The sequence below is a fragment of the Erithacus rubecula genome (assembly GCF_903797595.1).
Source record: "Erithacus rubecula genome assembly, chromosome: 29".
In the NCBI taxonomy this organism is placed as follows: domain Eukaryota; kingdom Metazoa; phylum Chordata; class Aves; order Passeriformes; family Muscicapidae; genus Erithacus; species Erithacus rubecula.
The window spans coordinates 4,076,159-4,095,981 of record NC_136681.1 but is presented as its reverse complement, the minus strand read 5'-3'; the positions used below and the strand labels follow the sequence as shown (position 1 = coordinate 4,095,981).

Genomic DNA, 19,823 nt, shown 5'->3' with positions numbered 1-19,823 from the left:
AAAATATGACAGGAATCTTTTAAGTGCAAGCATAGTTCTCAGTTAATTTAATAACTGAGATGGAAAATGGAATAGCATTAAATTTAATATTTTACATAATGCTCCTACACTTCCTTCACTCGCTGCTGGCATCATTTGTTTTCCCTTCTTCCTCATTTACAGCCCACTCAGCCCGAATTGTCCTGGAGCCTGGCCAGGGAGGGATGTGCTGACCCCTCCAAGGGCCACAATGAGCCAGAGCTGTGGGATGCATGGAAAGGGTCAGGATGTATAGAAAGGGTTGGGATGTATGGAGAGGGTTGGGATGCATGGAAAGGGTCGGGATGCGTGGAGAGGGTCAGGATGCATGGAAAGGGTCGGGATGCATGGAAAGGGTCAGGATGCATGGAGAGGGTCAGGATGTATAGGAAGGGTTGGGATGTATGGAGAGGGTTGGGATGCATGGAAAGGGTCGGGATGCATGGAGAGGGGGTGGATGCTCTGTGTACTCCCTCTTCACAGACGGGTTTGCTGTGGGTGCCCTGTGATACCGGGGTCGTGGCACGTCCTGAAACCCCAAACCTGGTCAGACCAAGGCTGAGGAGCCCCAGGACACCCTTCCCGGGCAGCAGCCCCAGCTCCAGGCCGGGTTTTGTGCTGGCCGCGGGATTTGGGAGCCCGCGCAGCGCGGGAGGGATCGATAGAGCTCTTAGCCTTGTCCCTTCCCATTGAGCCTGGCGCTGATTTAGGGAGCTCCGCCAAGGTGTTAACACCGATGTGGAGGGGCTGGGGCTGCAGGGGGCTGCCAGGACCCGACCCCCCAGCCTTGTCTGCGGCTCGAAGGGTCCCCGAGGCCGCGGTGGAAGCGGGGATGCTGCGGGGCGAGGTGGGGAGCGGCGGCAGAGCCTGACAGCGCCGTAACTCTCCCCTCCGGAGGAGATGAGCTTGCAATAAACCCGGGAGCGCATTAGAGGCAACGAGACAAAATGGCAGGTTTGGAAAGGCCGGCAAAGCAATAATCCAGGCTGGAACAGAGAGAGCACTCAGCTCACCTCTGCTCCTGGAAACGCTGCCAGAACAGTTCTTTACTGTGACTTGGAAAGTCTCGGCCGCGGGTTTCAACACCTCGTGCTCACACCACATCATGCAAAAGTTAATTCCACTTTCAGGCTGATGTCAACATTCCCCTTTATTGCCACGGCGAAATGTGAAGACTACATTAATTTGCATTTGCTGTGTGCAAGTAACGTGTTCCAGATAATCACAGTAACTCCTCTAAGGTATAGACCAGAATTTCCTGGATAATGTGCAGGATGGAAAAAGCCAATGGGGTCCAGCAGAAGGAAACGCCATTGTGTGTTTTCATAACTGCACCTGGAAGCAGCACAGCCCAGAAATGCAAACCTTGCCTGGGCTGGCTCCGTGTGCTGTGGAGAGGGGGATTTGAGGGTCTGGTGGGCACTGGCACCCCTTTGCTGTGGAGAGGGGGATTTGGGGGTCTGGACTGGGCACTGGCACCCCTTTGCTGTGGAGAGGGGGATTTGGGGGTCTGGACTGGGCACTGGCACCCCTTTGCTGTGGAGAGGGGGATTTGGGGGTCTGGGCTGGGCACTGGCACCCCTTTGCTGTGGAGAGGGGGATTTGGGGGTCTGGGCTGGGCACTGGCACCCCTTTGCTGTGGAGAGGGGGATTTGGGGGTCTGGTGGGCTGACACTGACACCCCTTTGCTGTGGCAGCACCTGCCAGGGCTCTGTGGGGTGCAGGAGTGACCATGGGATGCCATGGGAAGGGAGATCCTGCTCCCAGACAGCTCCTAATGCCTGCCAGCCACTTCTCCATGTAACAAACACCCCATTGCCAGCTGGAGGCCAGAGGAAAATATTGCTTTAAGTGCTGGGAACATGGATGCTCCTGTCTGGGCCAGTAACGACCCTTTGCCCATAGAGCTGGGAAATAAATGGAGCCCCAGGTGCCCCTGCAGGAGCTGCCTCGTGTCCCACAGTAAATAACTGGGCTGAGCTAAGAGGATCCTCCTGCACCTGAGTGCTCAGGCTGGGATCCAGGCCCAGGGAATGGATTTTCCATCTCCCCTGAGGAATGGCGTGCCCCAGCCCATGGCAATGATCACACATCACAGCCAGAGGCTTCCAGGGGCTGCAAACCCACAGGGAGCTGCAGGGAGCTCATCCCAGGGGAGAGCCAGGACCTTGGCCAGGCTGGCCAGGCTCAGGCTCCAGTGCCAGGCTGTGGAAGGGGACACTTCCAGGTGGGACCCAGCCTGTGTCCCATCCCCAGGGCTGTGCTGGGCACACGCTGGCACTAAACTGAGTGCTGGGATGTGGTGATGGCGTGTGGGAGCCGAGAATTCATTTCCATTTACGATCTGTTATGATGATACCCCTGAAGGATAAAAGTCTATACATAATAATCTCCCTCTTCAGCTTTGTTAACAACTTCAATTAACAGGGAGCTGTGTAATGCTTCATCAGCCGCTCGGATTACAGATGAAATTAAGCCATCATATTTATGAACTACGCTGCGAGTTCGAGGAGGACTCCACATATTTTACATTTAATAACTTGCCCTCTCATTTTATTTATAACGTTAATAATGATTTGGTGGCTGCTTTGGAGGGAAACAGCAGTGACAGAGCGAGGTGGCCGGACGGGAGGAAAGCTCTGCTGGCCTCTCCCCTCCTGCCTCTGCTCCCTCCCCTTTGATTTTCCATTAAATCCCCCTCTGAACACAGTGACTTCTCCGTGGAATTGCTTTCCACTCAGCACTTTTAAGGCTGGGATGAGGATTAATGACTGAATTCCACACCCACCGGCAGCTGGCACACGCCAGTGGGCCCTGGGTCTGGGGTCACCAGGTTTGGGGCATTCCAGAGGCTCTGATGCCTGAAGGAGGATGGATGCCCAATGCTCCACATGAAGGGGCAGAGCTTTGCCATGGGAAAAAACAGAAATATTATTTTTTAAAGTGGGGAGGAGCAGTGGGAGCTGTGGGAGAGCTCCTCCTGCACACCCCACTGCTCCCCATCCTTTGATGCTGCCTGGGCTGGTTTTGGGGTGGGTTCCCTGCCAGGGACCCCCATTGGCACCACCCTCTCTGGCTGGGAACACATCCTGAGCAAGGTTAATTAATTTGAGCAGAGACTGAAGCCCCAAAGATGGGGAGCAGCATGCTGAAAGATGATGGCTGGCAAAAATCATTAGAAGCATCTTTCAACAATCTATACACCGTTATCGATCCTGTTATAGATCATGTTCCCTTCCCCTTTTTTGCAGGATCTTCTGGATCAATACAGCAAGTGCATTGAGACTGTAGCAACACATTTAAAACCTTATAAAAGGTTATTTAGTTGCTAACAGTGCAGCAGTTTCTGCAAAGCCTGCCAAAAGGTTACAGCTTTTTGGGCATCATAAATTACAGACGACAGGGAAAAAAAAGTAAGTGCGGTTTTCTTTATTGTCTGGGTGATGGATGGGCTCCTGAACAAGACACAAAATACATCATATCACCTTTAATGGGACCACATTTCTGTAGCCATAACTCACAATTTTAAAATAGAAAATGGTGAAATATGGCGTTGTATATTCCACTCCTGACATATTTATGAGTCCTTCCCTTCTTATAAATACAGTGATTGCTATTTCAAAGCAGCACGTCAGGTATGAGCAGAGCACAAACAGCTGGAGCGAGTGAAAAATTATGGCCAGAGTTGGACATTTTCAAAAACTCTCTCTAGCAGCAGTAAATTTACAATGTTTGCACTAACTGTTATTAAAACCAAATCCATATCTTGGCAACAGGGCTCCAGCTGGAGTGACGGTGCTGCTGACAGCTGGGCGAGCCCGGGGGCTGCTCCTGGGAAAGCAGGAAAAGCACTGGGGGGGCCAGGGGGTCCCACGGGGCAGGGCTGGGGCCAAAGCTCTGCTGGACCCTGGAGCTGAGCCCCACCCTGGCACCGAACAGCACCGAGGGGTGGGGAAAGGGGGTGGAGTGGGGATGGAACTGAGGATGGAGGTGAGATGGAGCTGAGGATGGAGCTGGGGATGGAGCTGGGGATGGAGGTGGGGATGGAGCTAAGGGTGGAGCAGAGATGGAGCTGTGAATGGAGCTGTGGATGGAGGTAAGATGGAGGTGAGGATGGAGGTAAGATGGAGGTGAGGATGGAGGTCAGATGGAGCAGAGATGGAGCTGAGGATAGAGCTGAGGGTGGAGCTGAGGATGGAGCTGGGGATGGAGCTGAGGATGGAGCAGAGATGGAGCTGAGGATGGAGCTGGAGATGGAGCTGAGGATGGAGCACCAGCCCTCCCGTGTCAGCTGCATCCCGAGAACATCACGCTCCAGCTCCGGCCCCGCTCGGTTAATCCTGGAGTTGGATGTGACTCCAGCCCGCGCCTCCGCCCCGCTGCCGATCATTGAGAGGCTTTCACCTCCAGAACTAATCCTGCCAAGTGCTCTCCTGAGCACCCCTCACCCCTGGGAGCAGGGGGAACTCCCCGGCCTCATTTAGGCACACAAAAGGCCTCTAATTAGCTTTTTGTTTAGTCCGATTATGACTGTGAGTTTTGACCTTTCAAAGTGATTTTGAAATTAACTCATTTGCATAACATCGCTTTCCAAACTACATCTACAATCTGGGATCAGACTTTCTGTTGTTGCTGTTCACCCCTTTTTTCTTTTTCTTCTTTTTAACAGCAGCCAGGCTGTGTTTTCGGTCCCTGGATGAGGCTCTGCTCCTGCCCTTTGGCATCTCCAGGGCTCTGGCACATCCAATTTTGCGGCATCCGGGTTATCTCCAGTCCTTTCCCAAAGCTCCGGCTCTGCTGGAAAATCGCATTGCTGGGAGATGCTCACCTGCATCCTGCTGTCACCACCAAGGCAGGGCCCACCCCAGACCCCCAGGGAAATCCTGGAGTCCTTCCAGCTGCTCTCCAGGCTCTCTGTCCGGCCAAGGTCACCCGCAGAGCCCGCGGGAACCAAGGGCTTTCACTCGTTCTTTGTGGCAGCTGAATCCAAAACTCTTTATCACCATAAACATTCTTTTATCTGCGCAGAGCCCTCCAGAGGGGCATTTTATTACCCTGGGTTATTAAACACAAACTTCCCGATAATGAGGTGAGCTGGGAGCCTCGGGGGGACCCAGCCCTGGGTTATCAGTGCTCCGGGATGGGGCTGATGATTATCCTGCCCCCCTTGAGCCTTCCCATCTCCCTGGCCCGCTGGTAACAGAGCAGGAATCTCTGCTTTGGGAGAGCATCTCCTGCACAACAGCTCGGGGCTTGGGGGGCTTCAGGGGGTCTGAAGGTTCTGGAGCCCCCCTCGCCTTTCCTCTCCTCGGAGAGAAGGGCTCAGTGCTGCTCTAAGACCAAGGAAACGCTGATTTTATCTGGAGGAAACCCTTGTGTCCACTCTGCCCAGCCCGACTTGGATCCTGCAACCCCTCAAACCCACCCACAGCCTCCTCCCCGTCCCACACACTGCCCCCATCCCGGCACAGCAGCTCCTTCCCCCTGCTCTCCCCCTCCCCAAAGCAGCTCTGCAATATTTCCTTCCCTGCACACAGAGGAGGAGCTCTGTGCTGGCTGCTTGGCTTTATAACATCCCTGTTTCCTGGCCTGGCTTTATTACATCTGTTCTTTGGGGTATGGGGTTATAAATTGGGCATGTGATGACGTGTAATCACTAACTGCAAAGCCAATACATTTCTGCTGCTACAGCAGCAAGACAAATAAAGGTGAGCGGGGGAGGCTGGCGAGGCTCTGACAAAGGGAGACACACGGCCCTGAGAACCTAAAAACCAGACTGGGGATCCAGTGTTATCCTAATTGAGCTGGTTTGCTCTCTGGGACAATGTTCTCAGCTTTTGGGAAGAGTTCTGGTTTTCACAGCGAAGCCCAACTGCATCTGCAGCTGTTTTTTGGGATGCTCAGGGCCTGGCACTGGCTGTGCTCCCACCCACCCTGCCCCAGCAGCACCTGGGGGCTCTCCTGGGCAGAGCCAAAGCCAAACCAAGGCAGTTTCATGTTGGTTCCCATCAGCCCAGCTGGTGTGAGCTGGGTGAGCACTGGAACAGGCTGCCCAAGGCAGTGGTGGTGTCACCACCCCTGGGAGCGTTCAGAAAACGTGTGCATGTGACAGGGGGACAGGGATTGGTGGGGAAGGTGGCAGGGTTGGGTTAGTGGCTGGATTTGATCTTAGAGAGCTTTTCCAGTGTCGGTGATTCTGTGATCTCAGGAGGGCAGAGCCCTGCCTGATGCAATAGGAGCAGTCTGGCACCTCCACTCCCCCAGCAGGGACCTGGCACATCCCTGTCCCTGCCCCTGGCACATCCCTGTCCCTGCCACATCCCTGCCCCTGCCACATCCCTGCCCCTGTCCCTGCCCCTTCCCTGCCCCTGGCACATCCCTGTCCCTGCCCCTGACACATCCCTGCCCCTGTCCCTGCCCCATCCCTGCCCCTGGCACATCCCTGTCCCTGCCCCTGACACATCCCTGCCCCTGTCCCTGCCCCATCCCTGCCCCTGCCCCATCCCTGCCCCAGGCATAGCAGGACCCTCCAGCCCCTCGCCCCTCATCCACATCAGCTGCTCCCCTGGGGAGGTTTCACTCCTGGGAGCACCCAGGGCTGCAGGGAGACTTAAACCAACCCAAACCCAACCTGACCTTTGATCTGCAGCTCCAGGTGCTTCGTGTCCAGAGTTTCCAGGCTCAGGAGCCTGGCAGTGCCTCTGCCCTGGGCTGGTGCAGGCTGAGCTGAAACCAGCCCAGGACTGCTGTCCTGAGCAGCAATCAGCACTTGTGCAACTGTGTAAATGTGGCTGGCCAAGATGGGACGGGTGATAAATGGGAGGGAGTCGTCCAGCTGCAGCTTAAGATGTGCCTGTATGCTGCTGTACCGGTTTATCATGATAAATGTCACCAGAAAATCAATTCTCTGTGTACTTTTGGGAATTACAACTATCATTTTGGTGTGATTTATTTCCTGTATAACACGGACAAGGGCTCTTTGTTCATCATTTTGAAAGTTCATTTAAAATTGCTCTGAGTTCTTGGTTTTGTGCCGTGACACGGCCGATGGGGATCTGCTCTCCTGTGAAATATGGGCCGGGGCAGGAGGGGGCTGGGCTGGGAGCTCTGCCCCTCCTTGTCCTGCTCCTGTGGCTGTGGGAGTCATGGAAAGTGCTGGTGGAAACAAATGTCACTGGGGACAGAGCAGATGATGGCTGGTGATTGCCCCAGTGTTGTGCTGGGATTCTTCTATCCCGTGCTGGGCCACCCTTCCCTTCTTCTTTTCCACACCACCCACCAAACCTGTTTGTCCTGCTGGGGAGCCAAGAAACTTCCCAAGCTCTGAGCACAGTGTCCCATCTCCTCCTCCTGCTGGTCTTTGTGCTGGGGCTCACCCTGCTGCTGGCAGGAGCTGGCACTGCCCAGTGCCCTTCCTGCCCTAAACATTCCTCCTCTTGCTGCTGGAGCTGCAGGAATGGGGCTGGAGGTCCCAGAGGATGCAGAGATGGGGGCTTGTCCCATGCCAGGCTGGCAGGGGAGCTGGGGGCAGTGGTGCCAGGGAAGAGCAACTGCAAACTGTCCAGGCTCAGGTTGTTTATGCACGAGTGCAGAGGCTGAGCAGGGAAATGATGGCTCCTGTAAACACACAGGGGTAAACAGCAGACAGGGGATGAGCTGTCTGAAGTGGAAGGACAATATTGGCACAAGGACAAAGGGGATAAATTAGCCACGAGAAAGGTTGAGGCTGGAAATGACAAAGAAAGCTGAAGATCATCAGAAGAGAGAGGTTCTGGAAAAGCATCCAGAGCAGGGGGATGGAGGGATGGGGGGATGGAGGGATGGGGGGATGGAGGGATGGAGGGATGGAGGGATGAGGGGATGGAGGGATGGAGGGATGGGGGGATGGAGGGATGGAGGGATGGAGGGATGGAGGTGTGGGGGGATGGAGGGATGGAGGGATGGGGGGATGGAGGGATGGAGGGATGGGGGGATGGAGGGATGGAGGGATGGAGGGATGGAGGGATGGAGGTGTGGGGGGATGGAGGGATGGAGGGATGGGGGGATGGAGGGATGGAGGTGTGGGAGGATGGAGGGATGGAGGGATGGAGGGATGGAGGCTCCAGTGCTGCCAGGAGGGAGCCCAGGTCCTTTCTGGGTGGGTGACCTGCACTCCTGGAGCTGCTGCTCTCCTTCCCCAACCACCTGGCCAAGGGGCTCTTGCTGCCTCCAAAAGTTGAAATATTCCCACTACCCTTGCCCTGAGGTATTTCAGAAAAGTTCAGGAAAACCATCCCTGCATGAATCTTCCAGCCATGGGGCACTGCAAACACCTTGGGCATGACTCATTTGTCTTTAAAGCCCAGAGCTCAGGGATCACCACCCTTGGAGGAAAACACTCCCTGGGATATCCAGGAGGGATGCCTGAGGAAGGGATCCCTATTTCTACCCCAAAATCCATCCCCCAAACCCTTGGGAAATGGGAACTGAGTTCTAGAGGCTGCAGAGGGCCTGTGCAGCCCCTTCCCCCGGGGGTCCTGGTGTGTCCTGGCCCAGCCCCAGATGCAGATGTGTTTTTATGGTTGTTTGTACCAGGTGTGAGCTGCGGGGGCGGAACCACGAGGAGGAGGAGGAGGAGGAGGAGGAAATGTGCTCGGTGGTTTTGTCTTACAGATTGGAGCAGAAACCTCCAATAAATCAGGGGAGCAGCTGACAGGGAGCAGGGCTTGTGGTGAGGGGATTGTAGGGGCACAGCAGCTTTCCCACAGCTGGGGGTGACCTGGGGACCCCACATCTGTCCTGCTGCAAATGAGGAGAGGTTGGAGGTTCCTCCTGCCACCAGGAGCTCCCAGTGCAGTGGGGAGGGAAAGAGAGGAGCTGAGTGTGTGCCAGACCCCACCAGCAGCAGGGCCAGGAGATCCTGCAGCTCCTGCCCCTGCTTCAATCCCTGTCCCTGTTTCTATCCCTGTCCCCAGTCCCATCCCTGTCCCAGTGCCAGTGCCAGTGCCAGTGCCAGTGCCAGTGCCAGTGCCAGTCCCCAGCCAGGCTCTCTCAGCTCCCTTCTGCTTTTCATTACCCTCCCCCAAGCCCAGCACCAAGAGCCTAATTTGGAATAACAGGCGAGTGAGTACGAAGGGGAAAAACCCTGCACTTGCTCTGTTCCTGAGCTAATCCCCTGACAAATTCTGCAGCCCTGGCTGTGGGCTGCTTCCAGAGATGCCCCTGATTGAAATGGAAATACTCCCCGCTCCTCTCCCTTAAAGGAGAAACTTCCCTCTGTTTATAAACCCTTCCAGAGGGGGTTTTACGATTCTCTTTTACTGGCTGGCCTGCCCGAGGAATGTGGCAGCCTCAATAGCTGCAGGAAACATCGCTGCCCATAAACCCCCCCAGTCAGAGCCAGGGGCCGACACTGTCATGAAACGAAAATATTCCTGATGCTTATCAGGCCCAAGATCAAAGGAGCTGTAAATCTGCGGGGCTGTGCCATGGAGCCCGAGGAAAAGCAGCTCCCTGGGCAGCTGGGGGTGCCCGGACAGGGCAGGGCAGGGGGCTCGGGCTGGGGTCACCTCCCTGCCCACACCAGCACAGGGCAATCCGAGGGTGTGGGGAGAGCCCCGAGCTCCTTTCTTGGTGTTTTGCAGTACAATTTGGAAATGTTTTTTTTGCCTCCTCCTGCCCCTCTGCCTGACCTCTCCCACTAAGACACAAACGGGTGTGGGCATTTCATCCCGGGGTAAAACGTTGTGGGTTCTGTGCCTGGCAGACAAATCCCACCTTTCCAGGCTGCCTCCAGGCTCCCAGAACTCACAAGTGACAGGAGACATCCCAGCTCCAACCAGCACACTCTGCCCCAAAACGCTCATTATTTCAACCTCAGCCAGGGTAAAATCAAACATAAAAAAAAATAAATAAAATATCAGGCATGCATGTGTGTGGGTGGAGAAAGCCCTGCGGGAAGTTGGAGTGGTGGGAGAGCTGGAATGTCACTTCCAGGCAGACAGAGCAGTTCCCGGGGAGGGGGAGCAGAGTGTGACCCCGGCTCGGGGTGACCCCGCTGTCCCCAGGCCCGGGCGGGCTCACAGCACATTATGCAGCTCTCCTATCTTTTGTTGGCAGTTGGAGCCGGGAGTATTCCTGCAGATCATTGAGATTTGGTAAATCAGCGTTTTCCAGTCCCGGGAGAACATTTCCCACCCGCTGGGCTGCGGGGTCACCTCCAGGAGCGTTCAGCAGGGGTTGGTGGCTGTGCAAAGACCTTGAGTGATGGATTCTTCCTCTCGCAGGTAAGTTGTTCCAAAAGTTAATTATCTCCCTGGTTGCTCGCTTGGGAATTTAATCACGCTCTGCTGAGCTGCTGCCCTCACCAACAATTACAGAAGTGCCCAAAGGGGAAGTTTCTATCTCGCCCTCAGCCTCGTGGTGCCCTGATGGCAGCAGATTTACAGTCTTGGAGTGCCCAGAGGAGCCCCAGCCAGGCACTCCTGCCCATCCCAGGGCTGCCCCAAAGCCGCTCCTGAGCACGAGCAGAATTCTTTGTACGTGGCCTCTCTCCCCTCCCTGAAGCCTTGACGAGTGAAGTTTAAAATGCAGAAGCTCTGGGAGAGCCAGACACTGATGTGACATCTCTCTCCAGCACTTGCCATTCCCTCCCTGCCAGGGCTTTGATGTTAACTTCTTACAAGCTCGGAGACGCTGCGGGATCGGGTCGGGAATCTCTGCATGTTAATGGGGAGAGGAGACAGCAGGCACGAGGTTCCTCTCTCCCTCCCTCCCCACACACACCAGGGAAAGGCCAGGCTGCTCCCCTGGGCACCTCTGCTCTGCTGGATGCCCTGTCCAGGTCTTTTGGGTGATGGGAACCTTTGGCCTGGTTCACACTGCACCAGCACAAGTGGGTTATTCCCAGGTCAGGAGTCTTTGACGGGGGCTGAAACCAGTTTGGCCACAATTTTAGTGTGTGGCTCCTGCCTCTCTTCTCCTCCTCCTTCCAAACTAGGTTAGTTTCCCCTTGGCTATCAAGGGAGTGTTGGAGATGCTCAGGCAGATTTGATATTTAGTGCTGCACCTGTGTTGGATGGGTCTTAATTATTTATAGCTTTCCTATCCTGTTTTCTCAAGTCACTTGGGAAGAGGTGACAGGTGAAGACTTCTTGCAGCAGATGCTTATGAGGCGGGTGAGGTGCCTGCCGCTCAGATGAGAAGAAAAGAAAGTGTCTTCAGCAGGAGAGAAATGACAAAGCTACAGAGGAGCTGCCTCATTTAGTAGTCAAGGAGGAGGAAAAAAACCCTCCTCAGGTCTCCAGGAAAGAAACACAAGGGATGGATATTCTGGGGAGCAGAACTCCCCTCTTTGTTCAGGGATGTGCTGGAAGTGCTGAGGGCAGGGGAGAGCCAGGGCTGCCCTGCTCAGCTTTGGCTCCCACAGCTCAGTTTTGGCTCCCACCAGCTCAGCTTTGGCTCCCACCAGCTCAGCTTTGGCTCCCACCAGCTCAGCCTGGGTGCCTGGAGGCCGGTGGGACCTTGCCATGGAACTCATTTCCCCATCTGTGAGGGCACTGGGGCAGGAGGGAGAGGGACTGCCCTGCCCTGCACCACCCTGCACATCCTGGGCAGAGCCCTGAGTGTCCCCACAGAGCCCTGAGTGTCCCCACAGGCCTGGACAGAGCCCTGAATGTCCCCACAGCCCTGCTGGGGCCCAAGTGTCCCCATGGCCCCAAAAACACCCAGCGGATTGTCACACACAGGACTGTCACACAGAGGATTGTCACACACAGGGTTGTCACACAGAATTGTCACCCACAGTGTTGTTACACACAGGATTGTCACACACAGGATTGTCCCCCTCAGGATTGTCACACACAGGATTGTCACCCACAGGTTGTCACCCACACTCTGCCTCCCGTTACCTGCTGCTCCCTCACACCTGAGGGACAGGTTCCTTTAGCTCAAGCACCTGGCACCTCCTGCTCTCTGGTGACAGAGGACTTAATCTGGAGTGACAGCCAGACTGCTCCTCTTCAGGGCTGCATGTGCCACCCTGGCTGGTCCCCATGCAGGGCAGGGCTGGGCCAGCAGGGAGAGGAGTCTGGAGCCCAGCAGGCACTGCAGGACACGGGAGGATGAGGATTCTCACTGCAGTGGGATAACTGTGCCTCCATTAATACAGTTTGTGTTTCCCCACGAGGAGAGGAGGGAGGAGAGGGTCAGGGCACAGTTCTGAATCCTGCCCCTGGTCCATCCCACCACTGCACATGTCAAGTTGATTATTTTAACCGCATTAGATCCCTGCTAATTAATATGAATTAACCACCCTAATATTCCTGGGTAAACAAGCTATTAGGTGCAGGGAGGAGAGGAAAACCACCTTTAAACCATCACGAATCGATCCCTGCCAGATGCAGGGCTCTGTGCAGCCCAGGCAGCCCCTCCTGACTGAACTCCTGGCACCTCCTGCTGCCGCCGGCTCCAGGTATGACACACACACAAAGGTACCTTTTTATAGGTAGGAAATTATAGGTGCCATGACTTCAAAGGCTTTTGCAACAAGAGCTTTCCCTTTGATAAGTGACAGCATCATTAATGGTGATTTATTACCCGGGCTATTTCACAAACAGAAATAACCAGTTTCTTTTCATTTGGCTTGGTGGGTTTTTTTGCTCTGGGCTACCCAGACATACAAGGTGGCTGGTAACAGCTGTTTTACTGCTGGTAAGACATCTCATTTATTAACTTGTCATCATGTGTCATAAAGTTTAGCAAAATGCGAGATGATTGTGTACTTAAGCTGGGTAATTACCCCATTATTAAAGCTGCCTTCTTTATTTATTTGCTCTTCTGGTGGTTCGTTCCTACCTTTGCTCTACATGTTGCCTTAGTCACGGGGCACGGAGATGCGCTGCCTTGTAATTATCCATGTGCTGACTTCCACCCTGGGAGACGTGAGAGGCGCCTCTGCCGGGTGCCAGCGGCTCGCCGGGGATGGGGACGGGGCTGCTGCTGTCTGGAGAGCGGGGCTGGGGCCGGCAGCGCCGTCCTGGGCTGGCTGCAGCACCTGCGGCACAAGCGGGGCTGTGGGACACGCTGGAGGATGCCCAAAGCCTTTTCTGCCGGGGGGGAAGCGCTGGGGCAGCTGCTGGGGGGGCTGCACAGGAGCTGAGATGGCCCCACAAGCTCTGGGATGGCCCCACAAGCTCTGGGATGGCCCCACAAGCGCTGGGATGGTCCCACAAGCTCTGGGATGGCCCCACAAGCTCTGGGATGGCCCCACAAGCTCTGGGATGACCCCACAAGCTCTGGGACGGCTGCACAAGCGCTGGGATGGCTGCACAAGCGCTGGGATGACCCCACAAGCTCTGGGATGGCCCCACAAGCTCTGGGATGGCCCCACAAGCTCTGGGATGACCCCACAAGCTCTGGGATGGCCCCACAAGCTCTGGGATGGCCCCACAAGCTCTGGGATGACCCCACAAGCTCTGGGATGGCCCCACAAGCTCTGGGATGGCTGCACAAGCGCTGGGATGACCCCACAAGCTCTGGGATGGCCCCACAAGCTCTGGGATGGCCACACAAGCTCTGGGATGGCTGCACAAGCTCTGGGATGGCCCCACAAGCTCTGGGATGGCTGCACAAGGGCTGGCTGCCGTGCCAAGTCGCTGATGAAACTCCCGGAGCGTCACCGGCAGCGCCCAGACACGGCAGATCCACACCTTGGTGGAGGAGCTGCCTAGACAGAAGAGAAAGGCAGGGTTAGCACAGAGATGCTAATTGCCCCGGGAGCTGCCAGAGCTCAGGTGCGCGTCTCCAGGAATGTCTGGGGCCCTGCCCGGACTCGCCCCGCGCTCCCCGGGCAGGGCGCGGCTCTGCGGGCACAGCCCGGACAGCGGCTCCGCGCTCCCAGACAAAGGGAGCTCCGACCCCGCTCCCCCCCTGCTCCAGCAGCTCTGCTAAGGCCGAGCCACCGGATAAATCCGGTTAACAAACATTTTGTAAGAGGTTAAGCGCCTGAAACCGCCCAATAGGCGGCTATTACCCGGGCAAACAGGAGCTGCACCGCAGGGGCTGCGGCGGCTGCCGAGCCCCGGCCCTGTGGGGACGATGCCAAAGCCAAACAGGGCAGTGCCACAGTCCCTTGACATTCCTTCTGCCCAAGCTCTTCTCCCAAATCCAGCCCTGGGGTGGAGCACGGCCCTTCCTTCCTGGAAAGGAAGGAGACAACGCCAGGGGCTGCCCTGGACCCTGGAGGTGCTGCTGGACCCTGCACTGCCCAATGTCCCTCAGCCTCATCTGCTTGGGCAATAAGAGAGGATTTTGTGGTGCCACGCGGGATTTTTGGTGTCTTGTTCTTCCATGGAAAACCAGCATCTCCCTAGGCAGGTCCCCACGGGACAGACTCCATGTTCAGCTTTTCTGTTTTCCTTTTACATCCTCCAAGGTCAGCCAGTATTAAACCAGAGAGAAATAATTACCAAAAATAATTAAAAAATATTCCCTGCTACCCCACACGTTTCTTCCTGGCGCTGCTGTGAATATTGATCAGGGATTTTCATCCATAAATCCATCTCTCACATGGTAAGAGGTTTTATGTTGTAATTAACAAGTGGCTGTTGCACAGCAATTGCAGAGAGGCGAAGATTCCATTTCCAGCACTGCCCAGGGTGCAGTGAGGGGCTTTTTTCCATCCGTGGAAGAAAAAATTTTGTTCAGGCCCATTCTCCCTTGATGCACCTCATTTTGTGGGGTCAGGACCCATCTGGAAAGGAAAGGAGGAACTGGTGGGATCAGAGAGAACAAACCCCACCCTGTGCCACGGGCTGACACCCACACACCCGGGCACGGGGCTGAATCGCTGCTCCGAGGGGTTGGGAGGTTTGGAAACGGGAGGATTCGCACGAGGGAAGTGCCCTGGAGCAGCAGAGGGACTGGGGCAGGGCCAGGAGCAGCTCTGGCTCCAGGGAGAGGCACAGAGGAGAAGATGGAAGAGTTCAGCCTCATCCAGGGGTTTTGCACGGGCAGAGCTCAGGGAACGGCGCTGGGAATGACAAACCCGCCGCTGCCCAGCAGTGAATCTCCCCATTTCTACTTATTAAAATAGGATTTTTATTCCAAAGAGATGTTAAAAGTGAAAATGGACGAAATCCATTTCACATCCCCCATTGATTTCCCGGGATATTTACAACCGCAGAGGAATCGATCTGCCCGAAGTGCCGGATGCGCTCGCTCCTCACCCACAACACTTGCAGTGACCGAGTAATTTTGGCAAACAAACCACCAAAACCTGCCCTGTCAATTGATCCAGAAAGGCTGGGGGGAAGTGCCAGCGCTGTCCTCACCCTGGCTGCCATTCCTGTGCTCCCACTGTGCCCAGTGATGGCAGCAAGGTGTTCCAGGACACCCCGCGTCCCCCAGCACCAGCATTCCCCTCGCTCCGGGATGGGGATGGAGAGCTGAAATCCCCCAGGCAGGGGGAATTGCCCTGGCAGCACCGACACGGTGCAGTTTTAATGGAATTGAATCTGTTGGGGTTTGTTCCAGGTGTGGGAGCTGCACTTGTGAGCCCTGGGTGGGGAGGAGGGAGTGGGGACACCTCAGTGCTGCCATTCCCCACCCCATAGAAACTCTCAGGTGACTCAATTCTCCTTTTTTTCCTTCTCTTCCTGTCCCCCAGACCCATTCCCACAGCCCGTGCTGGCCCCAGCCCATCTCTGCATGGCTCTGGAGCCCTGCCACGGTGCCTGGCACAGCTGGAGGAGTGGGAGAAAACCTAGCACAGCTGGAGGAGGCTTTCTCCCTTTTTTCTTCTTTTGCCACACACGTGGGACTCAGCCCAGGTCCTAATGCCTTTATTCCTTCTCCCAGCAAAATCCTGAAGCAGTTCTGGGGTTCCCGGGGTCCAAGTCAGAGCCGTGGCCGGAGCTGCAGAAGGGGTGAGAGGGATGGCAGCGCTCCCCGCTTTATCAGTCCCTTCCCCGCCAGAGCCGCACTAGAAACAGCGCAGAGCGAGCCGTGCTGGCACCGGGACGGGGCAGACGCTGCGTCAGGAGCTCCCGGGGCCAAAGCTGCGGCTTCAAAGGGGCTCCGGGCTCGCCACGCCCGGCCCTGGCAGCGGGGCTGGCTCCGCCAGGCTCTGCCCGCACCTTTCCCCTGAGTCAGCGGGGATTTGGCTGAGCCCGGCCCCGCTCGGCCCCCCGAAGCGCCCTTGGCCGCTGGGAAACGCCGTTTTGGGATGCCCGTTTTGGGAGGGGAGGCCGGGGCTCAGCCGTGCGCTGTCCCGTGCGCCGGGAGCGGTGTCCCCTCCAAACGCGGCTTCCAGGAGCGAGCCGGGCAGCGCGGGCTGGGAAAGCTCGCGGTGTAAAGTTTCCAGAGCCCGTCTCTGGCGCTGTGTCGGCCCCGATTCCATCAGTCAGCTCGTGTTACCCGGCTGACGGGCGCTAACGAGAAGTGACAGACGTGACAGGAGCGGGCAGGCTCCAGGAGCGACAGCGCGGTCCCCAAGGACGCGTCCCCCCTTCCCGGGGCGGCTCGGCGCCAGCTCCGTCCTGCGGCTGGCCACAGGCAGGAGGCTTTGCCAGGGCCACTGCCCAGCCCTGCCCCGTGCCAGGCTGGTGGCACCGGCCACGCTGGCCACCGTGGACCCCAGCCCACAGGGAACCACCTGCTTTGTCTCAGAGTTTGGAACCAGGGTCAACCACGATCTCCGCCCGTGGCTGAGCCTCCCCGAGGTGGTGAAGGGCTGGGGGCTCCAGCCTCAGGACCCTCGGAGGGTGATGTCCCTCCGGGAAGCTCCGTGTGCAGCTGTTAGGAAAGGAAGGAGGACGGGACGCGTTTGAAGTCACGTCCTTTGTTACCGTGAGGGCCGGCGGAAATCTGGGAAATCTGTCAGGAGGTGGGGGAGCACGAAGGAACGAGCAGGGAAGGAGAACGATGGGCTGGGGACAAGGAGTGAAGTTTTCACCTGGAATCCCACAATTTTGGGGCCGTTGCATGCCAAGGCTCCGTGGGACAGCAGGGACACAAAGATCTCCTGCTGGTGCATTCACCTGGGGAAGCTTTTCTGTTTCCCTGGAACAGCTGAAGAGATCCAAGAGGATTCCTGGGCTCTGCCATGACAAATTCCTCCCTACCTGAACCTCTCCCACCAGCAGCTGCCTCTGTCCCACCACGGCTCATCCCTGCCCCAGCCCACACCAGTGGCCAGGGAGTTTAATTGGCATCAATCTCCCCCGACCTTCAAGGGCTGCAGTTATTGACATTTTGTTCTGGCCGGGTCAATACCAACTTCTCGGGCCAAGAGACAATAAACAGAAAATAATAAGCAATGCAGAGTTAATATTGATTTATGATTATTTGGGTCTTTTGCATGAGTTTCTCCCAGGCACAGCAGCTCTGTGCCCACAAGGCTCCTGCTTTATTAGTGCTGAGAGACACAAGCAGGAGGGAGAGAAATGCTGAGGCACCTGACAAGGTCCTCTGACTGCCTGGAGAGCACTGGAAGCATTTTCCAGCTCTTACAACACACTGAAAATGTTAAACCAGATGAAATCCTCTGCTTCCCATGAGCACTGACTAGGAAGAGCTTGAAAAACAGCATCAGATCAAGTTCACAGGGGGGTATTTTATCTACACTGGGATTGTGAACTAACTTTTTAAGGCATTAAAAAGAATTGCTGAAAAAAAAATGGGAAACTGTGAGAGAGACATTGCTGAAAAAAGCCCAGAGAGTAGGGACAGAAGACATCTTGAGGCTGGGCTGATGGGGGCCAGTGAGCAGCACTCGCAGCTCTGGGGGTTGCTTTTGAGGGGACACAGAGGGGCTGGGGAATCCCATCCCATCCCCTTATCCCATCCCATCCCCTTATCCCATCCCATCCCATCCCATCCCATCCCATCCCATCCCATCCCATCCCATCCCATCCCATCCCATCCCATCCCATCCCATCCCATCCCATCCCATCCCATCCCATCCCATCCCATCCCGCTGGGGAGGGTTTTTTCCCCTCCTCCTCTCTTCCCTGCCCCGACACCAGGATGTTTGTGGAGCTCGGCTTCAGCCTGAGCCGGCAGACGCTCGGTGCTGAGGGTCAGGGGCCGTGGCCAGCGCGGATCACACACCCTGACAGATTAATTGGAGCTGTCAGGACCAATCTAAGCACAAGCGCCCGGGGAGGTGCAGGCAGCGCTTCCCAAAAAATCTTTGCGCTTCCCGCCCCCCGCGCCGCACATCCCGCCCCGCAGCCGGCGGAGCCGCATCCCCGGGCCGGGGCAGCGCTGCTCTCGGCCGTCCCTGGCACCGAGGCAGATCTGAGGAGCTGCAGGAAGTACATTTGTTACTGGGAACGCTTTGATATTTCTCATGTGAAACGTCTGCGTGCCGGAGGAGCTCAGGCATCTGGCAGGAAATTACCATGAATCCTGTTTCTCTGAACAGTCACACACACGCCTCCTCGCTCCTTTCCTTCCCCCTTCTCCCTTCTCACCCCCTCTGGCTGCCTTCCCCTCTCCCCACACCAGGACTCGGCCCCTGGAGAGGGTCCCAGCACCCCCAAAACTCTGTGTCCCTGTCCCTGCCCCCTGCTCTGCAGCATCCCGGGGCCACGTGGCTGCTGGGTCTGAAATGACAAATCCTCCCCTCTGCACCGAGGGTCTGCTCAGGGTCACCCAGAACACCCACTGCCTTCTGTTCTACCAGCTGTACAGGGGTGCAGGATTTGGGGGCATTTTGGGTGCCAGGCTGCGTTCAGGTCACCCTACAGGTCATCACTCAGGGACGGCACCTCTGGCTTGGCTGATGAAGGGTGGGCACGATGCTGATTTTGGGGCACAGGTACCCAACCCAAGGACACCTCCTGTGCAGGGGGGCTGCAGGTGAGCACAGAGCTCACTGTGCAGGAGGAGCCAGCCTGGGAGAGCTGATCCCACATCCCTGGGGTGGCTCTGGAGAGCAGAGCCCCAGCTCTGCTGGCTCCCCTCACCCGGGGATCCCCAGCAGTGGGGGCAGCCTGTCCCCCCACCCGGGGGGCTTGGCCGAGGATCAGAGGGCTCTGTGCCTTCCACAGCACTGGAGTGGGAGCCCCAGGCTGGATTCTCCTTCTGGGAACAGCCCTGCTGCAGTTTTTGGGTCCATCCCCCTGGAACAGCCCTGCTGCAGTTTTTGGGTCCATCCCCCTGGAACAGCCCTGCTGCAGTTTTTGGGTCCATCCTTCTGAGAACAGCCCTGCTGCAGTTTTTGGGTCCATCCCCTGGAACAGCCCTGCTGCAGTTTTTGGGTCCATCCCATTGTCAGACTCTGCTCCCACAGCTGCTCCTGCCCAAAGAGCTCTGGGGGATTTTGTTCAGGGAGCTGCAGCTCCCCTGCTCCAGGGAGATCAGGCTGTGTCTCCTGCCTCCCTCCTGCTTGGGTTCCAGGGCTCTGCACACCCTGGGCTCTGCACCCCAGCTGGGACATCCCCAAAGTGAGGCTGAGCCCCCCAAAATGGGGGGGGACCCATGGGGCACCGTGCCCCAGAACCCTCAGAGGATTGGGGAGCACTGGGGGGCCCCAGGGCACAGAGCTATAGTCTATGCAGCAGCAGAGCAGCCAGAGCAGAGCCCTTTGCCAATAAATCCTCACTTTTATCTGCAGTGATACAAATCCACGGAGCACTGGCTCCCTTCTCCCTCTCCTGCTCTTGCAGGTTTCGCTTTGGCCTCGATTCCAGTGAGTTTACTGACAGATTACTTCATTTTAACTCTATGGCTTTCCCGTCTTGGGGGAGGCATATTTCTAAGTATCATATTTATCAAAAGGCCTGTGCAAAAACAAGGGCCAGAATTACTCTTTTGATGGT

The 19,823-nt window shown here is 56.5% G+C and overlaps 1 protein-coding gene across 1 annotated transcript in view; it reads right to left on the bottom strand.

The window, feature by feature from the left end:
• The window catches only part of ASH2L (ASH2 like, histone lysine methyltransferase complex subunit), a 126,470-nt gene extending 114,014 nt beyond the window's left edge, over nt 1-12,456 (bottom strand). Inside the window, exon 1 of the mRNA XM_079328814.1 lies at nt 12,448-12,456. The gene's annotated coding sequence lies outside the window, so the exon portion shown is untranslated. The remainder of the gene's footprint in view (nt 1-12,447) is intronic.
• Nucleotides 12,457-19,823: the final 7,367 nt, after the last annotated feature.